This window comes from Dromiciops gliroides, chromosome 2 (assembly GCF_019393635.1).
Source record: "Dromiciops gliroides isolate mDroGli1 chromosome 2, mDroGli1.pri, whole genome shotgun sequence".
Lineage (NCBI taxonomy): Eukaryota > Metazoa > Chordata > Mammalia > Microbiotheria > Microbiotheriidae > Dromiciops > Dromiciops gliroides.
In genome coordinates, this window is record NC_057862.1 from 176,886,959 (window position 1) to 176,898,218 (window position 11,260).

An 11,260-nucleotide genomic window follows, 5' to 3' on the forward strand; every position below is an offset into this window, starting at 1 on the left:
GACATACAGTTCTTTTTTAATTCAATGGACAATTCCAACTATTAGAAACTATACCAGGATAGAGGAATTCACAAAAGCTGGTGTCTCCTATAACTATCTGGAATGAACACATCTTACAATATTTAATAGAGAATGTAAAAATATTTCCAGACTTGCATATAAAATTAGATATGGCAACTGTTATCATGACAAAGCCCATTGGAAGGAAGGTGAGACACCTAGGAATCCTTCTAAAAATAGCTGTCAAGTACCAGCATGGCCCAAGTGACTTAAGAAAACTATTGAAGGGGCAGCTAGGTGGCGCAGTGGATAGAGCACTGGCACTGGAGTCAGGAGGAAGACCTAGGGAAGACACTAGAAGATTACATCAATATTTAGCCAGTATGCAGAGCAGAAAACACATGTCACTCAATTAAAGAAACATTCAGGGTGGAAAACAGAAAAGTATATAAAAAATTCTTGATCCCCTTACTCAACAATTAAAAGTGAAAGCCAAAAGGTTGGGGCAATGCAAGGAGTCAAAGCAGTGCAAAGAACAATATAAACAATTCAATGTCAATCAGAAATTATATAATAGGGACTTAAGAAGCAAAGAAAATAGAGGAGAGGGAGAAACCTAAAGGTGGATGAAAAAAGGCATGGTCCTATCTTTCTTAACAGAAAGCATACGCTACTTATTACCAAAATATGAGAGTACAGACCCCTCAAATATAGACCAATTACATATTTGTGTACTTTATGCAAGCATTCATGTCTTATAATATTCAAAAAATTTAGAAACATAAGAAAACAATGTATTGAATAAGGATCAAAAAGGATGTGTCAAAAAGGTCTAGGTATATAAAGAGTAACTCATTAACAACTTGGTAACTATTAAACAAGCCACATTTATATATAGATGTATATATATGTACATACACATGACAGTATAAACTTATGTGTGTATATCTACATGTATATAGACACACACACACACACGCATATATATATATATCCACAATTGCAGAACCAAGTTAAAGGTTGTATGATAATCATTAAAGACAGTATAAATTTATATAATATAACATATATGATATGTGCTATATCATATATGCAATGTCTTATATATAGCATGTATATGCTATATATATGCATATGCTTATATGCAATATATCATATTTATATCATTTACACCATCTTTAATGTTTATCATACAATCTTTGACTCAGTTTTATATTCATGGCTTAATTATATGTTGCAAATATATAAAACCAATTTAAGTGTGGGGAGAATGTTAAAGTACTTGATATCCACATAAGAAAACTATTCTCTACTTGAAGTATTCTACCAACTCAATAATTTCAATGATAATTGATATAAAATATGACATTTTCCAAGGACAGAATTTAAACTTGTTATGGTTCTGTTGTTCAGTCATTTGGTTGTGTCTGACTCTTAATGACTCTGTGGACCATAGAATACTAATGCTGTCCATGGAATTTCCTTGGCAAAAATACTGGAATAGTTTTTTATTTCCTTCTCCAGTGGATTAAGGCCTCAGACATTTGACATTAGCTGTGTGACCCTGGGCAAGTCACTTAACCCTCATTGCCCCCCCCCCCCACAAAAAAATGATGGGAATAGGGGAAGCTAGGTGGTGCAGTGGATAAAGCACTGGCCCTGGATTCAGGAGAACCTGAGTTCAAATCCAACCTCAGACATTTGACACTTGCTAGTTGTGTGACCCTGGGCAAATCACTTAATCTTCATTGCCCCACCAAAAACAAACCAAACAAATGATGGGAATAAGATAATGACAACCACAATGATAATGGTGGTTATTAACTATTCTTGAGATATAAGTAGGTAGAGTGTACTGGACCTGGAGGATTATCAGAGCCTGAACTTGGTCACAGTGGCCGAGATCTAGCAAAAATTGTGGTACCTGAAAGACTCATGACACTCAGTCACATGTCAACAAATTTGTTGAATTTATAATACAAGGTAGATGCACAGAGAAATCTCTAAGTACAAATTCAATTTTCTATGGGGGTTCTTTTTATATAGAAAAACAACATAAATAAAAGGAAAAACTTACTCTGTACTGAATGTCTACACTGACAAGGTACAGGTATACATGAGAATACAGAAAATCAAACTCAGTTAAGAAATACCTGCTTTTAAAAGGTAGCAATGCTATATAGTAGGAATAATTAGCTGTAGCTAACACAGCATCTGCACCAACAGGTGATATGTGGCACAAACTGTTAAGTGAAGCAAAGAAATATCCTTTGAAAAAGGAAAAAGGTTACAGGATGTTTTATCAGATACACATTGTTATATTAGAATATACTTGGCAGACTATAGTAGTCCTTTTAAAACCAAGTTAGAGCTCCTTAGGCTCAAAGTTAGTTCAATTAAAAAAATTTAAAACAAAACAAAACAAAACAAACAAAAAAAAACAACAAAAAAAGGGGCAGCTAGGTGGCGCAGTGGATAGAGCACCGGCCTTGGAGTCAGGGGTACCTGAGTTCAAATCCGGCCTTAGATACTTAACACATACTAGCTGTGTGACCCTGGGCAAGTCACTTAACCCCAATTGCCTCACTTAAAAAACAAAAAAAACCAACAACAACAAAAAAAACAAAGTTAGTTCAATTTCACCTGATAGTGATTTGTAAAACCTTAGAAACAACATTTTGAATATGTCACCATACCAAATACTTATAATCTCAAAGGTTTCAAATATGTAGACCTAACAGAAGAAATCAAAATCATGTGGAAATTGAATGAGGTAGATATCATTCTTGTTATTCTTATCATCTTGTCTGCAACTTGACACCAATGTGTCAGAGATGCTTTCAGTGAGTCTACAGGGAATGAATGCGCATCCTGATACTTACATTTAGATATAACAAGCAGTTATTTCATTTACCTGTCCACAGAACTTTGAATAGAAAAGAATAATAGCAAGATAATAACTTGTCCCAGGACAGGTTTGGTTTTTTTTTGGTGAGGTAATTGGGGTTAAGTGACTTGCCCAGGGTCACACAGCTAGTAAGTATCAAGTGTCTGAGGCCGGATTTGAACTCAGGTGCTTCTGAATCCAGGGCTGGTGCTTTATCCACTGTGCCACCCAGCTGCCCCGACAGTTTACTTTTGAACTTCATTGAAAAAGATTAGAAGAATGATATTGATGATGTTGTTGCTGTTGATGATGATATCAAGACACATTTATAAGGTGTTTTTTAAAAAAATAAACAATTTTATTTAAAGTTTATAGTTCCAAATTCTATCCCTCCTTCCCTCCCTCCCCTGACTCATCCCTGAGTCAGTAAGCAGTCAGGTAAAGGGTATACATTTGCAATTATGTAAAGCATTATCATATTAGTAATTTCATACAATAAAACTCAAATAAAAGAAAAAAGATGAAAGAAATAAAGTGAAAAATAGCATGCTTCAATCTGTGTTCAATTAATATCAGTTATTTCTTTGGAAGTGGATAGTATGCATCATTATTCCTTTGTGATTGTCTTAGATCATTGTATTGTTGAGAATAGTTGTCATTCACAATTCTTCATCAAACAATATTGCTGTCACTATGCACAAAGTTCTCTTGGTTCTGCTCACTTCACTTTACAACAGTTCATATAAGTCTTTCCAGGCTTTTTAAAAATCATCCTGCTTAAATGGATAATTTTGATTACATTAAATTAAAAAGGTTTTGTACAAACAGAAGCAATGAAGCCAAAATTAGAAGGGAGGCAGAAAGCTGGGAAACAATTTTTATAGTCAGTACTTCTGACAAAGGCCTCATTTCTAAAATATATTGGGAATTAAATCAAATTTGTAAGAATGCAAGTCATTCCCCAATTGAGAAATGATCAAAGGATATGAATAGGCAGTTTTCTGATGAAGGAATCAAAGCTATCTATTGCCATATGAAAAAAATGCTCTAAATCACTATTGATTAGAGGAATGCAAATTAAAACAACTCTGAGGCACCACCTGACACTTATCAGGTTGGCTAATATGACAAAAAAAGGAAAATAATAAATGTTGGAGAAGCTGTGGAAAAATTGGAACACCAATGCATTGTTGGTGGAGCTGTGAACTGATCCAACCATTCTGGAGAGCAATTTGGAATTATGCCCAAAGGGCTATAAAGCTGTGCATACCCTTTGACCCAGAAATACCACTATTGGGTCTTTTCCCCAAAGAGATCATAAAAAAGGGAAAAAGACCCCCATGTACAAAAATATTTATAGCTGCTCTTTTTTGTGGTGGCAAGGAATTAGAAATTGAGGGGTTTCCCATCAATTGGGGAATGGTTGAACAAGTTGTGGTATATGAATGTAATGGAATACTATTGGGCTGTAAGAAACAATGAACAGGCAGATTTAAGAGAAACCTGGAAGGATTTACATGAACTGATGAGTGAGATGAGCACAACCAGGAAAACATTGTACATAGTATCATCAACATTATGTATTAACCAACTGTGATAGACTTGATTCTTCTCAGCAATATAATGGTACAAGATAGTTCCAAAGGACTCATGATGGAAAATGCTCTCCAAATCCAGAAAAAAAAGAACTGTGAAATATGGATTCAGATTTAACCATACTATTTCTTTTGGTGATGTTTTTCTTTTTTGAGGTTTTTCTGTTTTGCTCTGATTCTTCTTTCACAGCAAGACTAATGCAGAAATATGCTTAATGTGATTGTATATATATAACCTGTATCAGATTACTTGCTGTCTTGGGGAGGGGGGAGGGAGGGAAAGGAGGGAGAAAAATTTGAAACTAAAAATCTTATAGAAACAAATGTTGAAAACTATCTCTACATGTAACTGGAAAATAATAAAATACTTTTATAATTAAAAAAAGAAATCATCCTGCTTGTCATTTCTTGTAGCACAATAATATTCCATTACAATCATTACAATCACAGCTTATTTAGCCATTCCCTGATTGATAGGCATTTCTTTGATTTCCAATTCTTAGCCACCACAAAAAGAGCTGCTTTAAATATCTTTGTACAAATAGGTATTTTTCTCTTTGATGGGATGTCTTTGGGACATAAACCTAGCAGAGGTCTTGCTGGATCAAAGGGTATGCACATGGGTGGTGCAGTGAATAAAGCAGTAAGTGAGAAATGAAGCCCTTAGAGAAACTTGTGGCAAAAATTCTTTCCCAGTTTTCTACTTTCCTTATAAGATAAGGTATTTTGAGGTTTGCAAAATGCTTTTCACATAATAATTTTGTTGGATCCTCATTATAGCCTTGTGAGATAGACATTATTATTTTGCCTATTTTATCAATTTGTATTAGTAAGCCTCCATATCTCTAATTACATTGATAATGTTTTCCAATGGAACCTCTCTCTCTCTTTCTCTCTGTTTTGTTTTTGTTTGTTTCTTTGTTTTTTTGCGGGGCAATGAGGGTTAAGTGACTTGCCCAGGGTCACACAGCTAGTAAGTGTCAAGTGTCTAAGGCCAGATTTGAACTCAGGTCCTCCTGAATCCAGGGCCGGTGCTTCATCCATTGTGCCACCTAGCTGCCCCCAGCACATCTTTCTTAACAAAGTTTCCTGTATGCCCTATGACTGATCCATATGTGCTCGATACACTTTCAAATCAGCAGAGAGATTATCTTTGGACAGCTTCTGACATCCCTAAAAGATGGGGATCATGAGGCTCCCAGAGACTTCTGGCTTTTTAGCCCTGTTCTAGGACCACACTCTTAATCAAAAGTAACTGTGGGGATTCAGACCAGATGCCTTTGGGCTCTACCGAGGAAAGGAGGGAGCTTCTTATAGAAATGGGCCATGACAAGCAAGATGCACTCAGTAAAAGTCATCCTCTTTTCAAGTGCTGTTTGTTGAATGGAAATTAATCTAGTTCACTTCAAGTAGGCCCCCAAAGGCTATTGGCTAATAATTTCAACCCTCCTGTGGATAATATAGAAGTAGACAGCTTTTAGATAGACTCAAGAAAAATTTTCTCTCTCAGTAGAGTAGGTGCCAAGACCACAGCATTTAAGGTGCTGCTTTATTTTCATAGAACTATAAAGATACACAGCCCCCAACTACTCAGCCATCAAGGGACAAGCTTCCTATATCTATTGGTAGAGCTGGGCATCCCCAGAGATTCATTATTTCAAGGTTGCAAACTCTGCTCCAGTCCCTCAACTGTTACTTCCTCCAACTTTGTTCCTAAAAAGTTTCCTTTGTTCTAGCAAAGAAGCACAGTTACTTTTGATTAAAGTTTAAGCAGCCCAACTCTGTCATCTGGGAGAATCTGAGCTACTACTATGAGGCACCTGCTACACGCAGTCTCCCCTCCACCCCGCAAGAGCAGGCCAATAAGATCTCTTCAGGGAGCCTGGGACCCAGGAATAGGCAATTGCTCTAAAGTAATAAAGAGCTTTTGTTATACTTCCCCTTCCACAGTTCAAAAACAAAGCAAAACAAAAAAAGAAATGGAAATGAGACAATTGGGATTTGTTTACTTTTTGTTTCACACAATTTCAAAGGTCAGCAAAGCATCAAGAAACTTTTTCACTCTAAGAAAAAGGTGAAAATGGAGGGAACTGGAGAAAGAATAGAGTACAGATCATGGTATTCTTCATTAAGGTCTTCTCTGAACTCTCAAGACTGCATATAATATGACTGAATTCTGAGAGAGAGAGAGAGAGTAGTTTAAAGGTATTCTCCTGAGTGGGCACTTATTAACATTTCTTCTTGATTTTAGAAGTATGAAAGAAATGATCAGTTGTATGCTGAATAACTCCTGAATATTTTAATTTAATATAAATTTTTCCTAGGAGTGTGTGATGTTTTATTCATTGTATCAGCACATCAAATGATTTAAAGCTAAAAGGGACCTTAGAAATTACCTAATTCGGGGCAGCTAGATGGCGAAGTGGATAAAGCACTGGCCCTGGATTCAGGAGTACCTGAGTTCAGGTCCAGCCTCAGACACTTGATACTTACTAGCTGTGTGACTCTGGGCAAGTCACTTAACCCCAATTGCCTCACCAAAAACATAAAAAAAAAAAAAATTAAAAAAAAAAAAGAAATTACCTAATTCAATTCCCCTCATTTTACAGGTAAAGAAAACAGAGACCAGGAAGGTTAAGCCATTTGCCTAAGGTCACAAAGATAGTTGCAGGTTTCAAATTTTGAACCCAGGCCCTTCAATTCCAAATCAAGGATTCTTTCCACTACTATTTATTCATCTATGTACATGTATATTCTGATATAAAATACTGATGCTTTTCTTATCTTATATTTTTGCCCCAATTTTGATCAATGCCAAGAGAACATTGCAGAACCTCCTTGATAAGATACATAAATATTTAATTATCAACGCAGGAGAGAAAATGTAAATAAAGAAATGTTTATTGTTCAGATTATGGTATTCAGTTAGATTGACAACCTATAGAGCTTGTTCATACACACACACATACTTACACATACATATCTTGAACAAACATTGCACATAGGCAACAAGTTAGGCCTAGTTTTGAAAATGAGAAAGGGAATAGGAAGTTGCCTTTGGCAAGTTGTACATATCCATTGGCGACCTCAATTTCTCCCCAAAACAAAGGCCAACCTTTGTAAAAAAATTTTATTGATATCTTTTGTTTTTACATCACTTTCATTCCCATTAGATCTCTCCTTCTACAATGCCCCTCCCAGATAGCTTTCCTTTATCATAAAGAATAAAGAGAAAGAATAAAAAGTTCAGCAAAACTAACCAACATATCAGAAAAGTCTGACATTATATGCAGTATTTCAAACCCATGGTCCCTTACCTCTGCCAGGAAGTGGGAGGAGATGTCTTTTCATATCTTTTATTTGCGACAAAACTTGGTCATTATAATTTCATGCTTTCAGTTTTGATTTTTTTGGGTTGCTATTGTTCTAGTTATTATGTGTCTAGTTTTCCTGATTCTGCTTACTTCATTTTGAACCACTTCATGTAAGTCTTTCTCTACTTCTCTGTATTTATCATATTAATTGTTTCTTACAGCATAGTTATAGGCCATTACCATGTACCACAATTTGTTTGGCCATTTCCCCAATCGATGAAGTCCTTCTTTTTCATTCCAATATTCTATCAGTTTTGTTGTATATGTGAGGAATTATTAATAATAATATCTTGGGGAGAGTCAGAGCTCCTCTGCTTTCAAAGTCCTGACTTTGACTTTAAGTCCAGTTTTCTTGTTGGACATTACTGTTAATGAGATTGCATTAACTCTCTTCAATCTTGGTCAAACCCCACTCAACCTTGACAGCAATTTAATCTAAGTTGGGGAAGCCCATTATGTTCTACTCAAGCTTGGGGAAGACAGATCCTTTTGTCCAGATAGCCAAGACTAAAGGTTGTCTGAATAGAGATAATTTCTCTGTCCGAGGGTCACTCTCAGCCCCCCATTAAAAAGGGTATATATTCTTTGAATTGATAGTTTAAAGCTATGGGTGATCTGTTATAGAGATACTTTCCCTATCCAAGAGATGCTCAGCCCTTCACTTTAATAAAGCCCACCTTCAATCATGTTAACCAGTTAGATTTGATTGCTGTTTGATGGACCACCTACTGTTTTGAAGAGTATATAAACTGTGAGTCTGCTACCATGATTGTATTTGGTCCAAGAGAGACGGCCAAAGGAACATCCTTTATTAATTACCTGCTGGTCTTATTAATAAAATTATTATTATTTTCTCTGTATTTTAAAACAATTCATTGACATGCGTTTCCCTCCTTTCTTTTGTAGTGTAAGTGCCACCCTCCTTTACTTCTCTTTTCACTCACTGATTCTTCCAACTTGCACTCACACTCAACATGTAGATTGGCAGTCCCCAAAGGAGCTGGCTGTTCCAACTTCTCTTAGAGTTCTAGGGGTTACCCTTGGGAAGATACACTCCTACTACTGTGGTTCCTAAGCCCAAGTGGTGTATTTCCCATTAACAAACCAACCAATTAAGTCAATTCTTAATGAAGATATTTACTCAAAAGTCAATGCAAAAATACTGATTTCATAGCATTCTGCCCATAAACCTCAGGTGCCTCCTTTCATCAATGCACACATCTATGGAAAGAGTGGGCAAAATCTTTAAGAACCCCAGAGCAGGGCACCCATGTAGGGAGTACACAAGCAGCTAGGAAACAAGGCATGGAGGCCAGTCTTTTCCTTGGGTAACTACATCATCCCTGTGAGCTGCTTTCTCAGGGTTGATTTTTGTTTTTCTTTTTGTTTGTTCTTTAGCATGCAAATCTTGCATGTGTCTGTGTCTTTTCCCCTTTCAGTCAATAAAATTGCCTAAATTTGTAAGGGGCACACTATAACACTTCCTTAAAAAAAAAAAAAGAACATTGCTATGACCACCTCTTCCACTCCCCAGATTCACAGTTCACTTTGTCTCCAAATGTAGGTATGTCCCATTTTGCAATTCTTTTGTATTGCTCTCTGCCAAGAGGTGGGAAATCTGTCTTCTGGAGTCATGAATGGTTATTGCATTGATCATAGACCTTAAACTTTTCACAGTTGTCTTTCAGTACCATCTTGTAGTCCCCAAATTTTTTTGACTTCTTGGGAGAGGCATAGCTGCCAGTCAGATGACTGTGGATCAAAGATATGAAGCTTAACTCAAAACAAAGATTTAGTATCATGCTAAGGAAGAAGGATACACTGCTGATAGCAGCTTCAGCTTTCTAGGGTACAGATTTGGTTTTTATAACCTTTCAGACCCTCATAGAGTACACAATCAATTTAGAATAAAAAATTAAAACATTTCATAAGAGAGGGAGGGGGTAGAGAAAAATGGGGTTCCGCCAAGGGAGAAAAGGGGAGTATTTGAAATGCAATTTGCAGCATTTATTATCAGAATAAGGAAATGTTCTTATTCAAATACAGGAGACAAAGGTGATGAGACCAAATATATATTTTTTTGTTGTTGTTGTTGTTGTTTTTTTTTTTAGTGAGGCAATTGGGGTTAAGTGACTTGCCCAGAGTCACACAGCTAGTAAGTGTTAAGTGTCTGAGGCCGGATCCGAACCCAGGTACTCCTGACTCCAGGGCCGGTGCTTTATCCACTGCGCCACCTAGCTGCCCCGAGACCAAATATATTTACAGCTGTAAAAGAAATCCTTTTTTAGACAAAAGTACAGGGTGTCTTATCCAAGGACAGCAAGTAGTCATAACAACAGTGGTTGAGACCATTTACTTTACCATGACCTTGCATAAAGGTTAGGGACTTTTCTACATTGTTAGTCCATCAAGATATTGCAAAATAATTGTGGTTCTTATTTTCCTTCCTTCCATATTGTGAACATATAAATTGTTTTCCTTGTCTTGCTTTCTTCACTCTGCAAAAGTTTATACAAATGCTCTCATGTTTCTCTGAATCCATCTCTTTTGCCATTTCCTATAGTAAAATAATATTTTGCTACATTAATACATCATAATTTGTTTAGCCACTCAACAATTGATGGATACCTACTTTGTTTCTAGTTCTTTGCTACCACACAAAAAAAGTGCTGCTATAAATGTTTTTGTACATTTAGATCCTTTGCCTTGGAACTCTTTGGCATATAAACCTAGTTGTGTTATCACTGGGTCAAAGGGTATGCACAGTTTAGTGATTTCTTAGATGTAGTTCCAAATTGCTTTCCAGAATGGTTGTACCACTTCACTGCCCTATTAATAGTATATGATTGTGCCTGTCCTTCCATAGCCCCTACAGTGGTTAGATTCTTGTTGCCATTATCTTCAGAATAGTTCACTTTCCTAGGTCACTCTTCTTTCTTTCTCAAAGAGTAAAATATCTGATTCATAGTCATCCGAACTCCTAACATCCCTCCTAACTCCTGCTAGCATATTTGGGGAGTTCAATATTTATGTTGATATCCTTTCCCCTCCCTAACCCCCTTTTCCAGATCTATTCCATATTGGAGTGCCATTATATCTTGTACAGGGCTGTCAAAGAAAAGATGTTAGTACCATTAGTATACTCCACATTTTTAAAGCACTGTTCTACCAGAACCAGTTTTATTTCATTTATAACATGAATTTACCCAAGCAATTTCTAGCTGAGAGAGAGAGAGAGAGAGAGAGAGAGAGAGAGAGAGAGAGATGTCCAAAACTGGTTTAGTCTTCCATGCCCTCCAACATGTTTCTCTGCTCCAAGAAGTTTTCAGGAAACATTTATAGGAATCTTGAATAAGGAAAATATATCTTAAAATAGACTCCGTGTTAACATTTTAGAAAAGAGC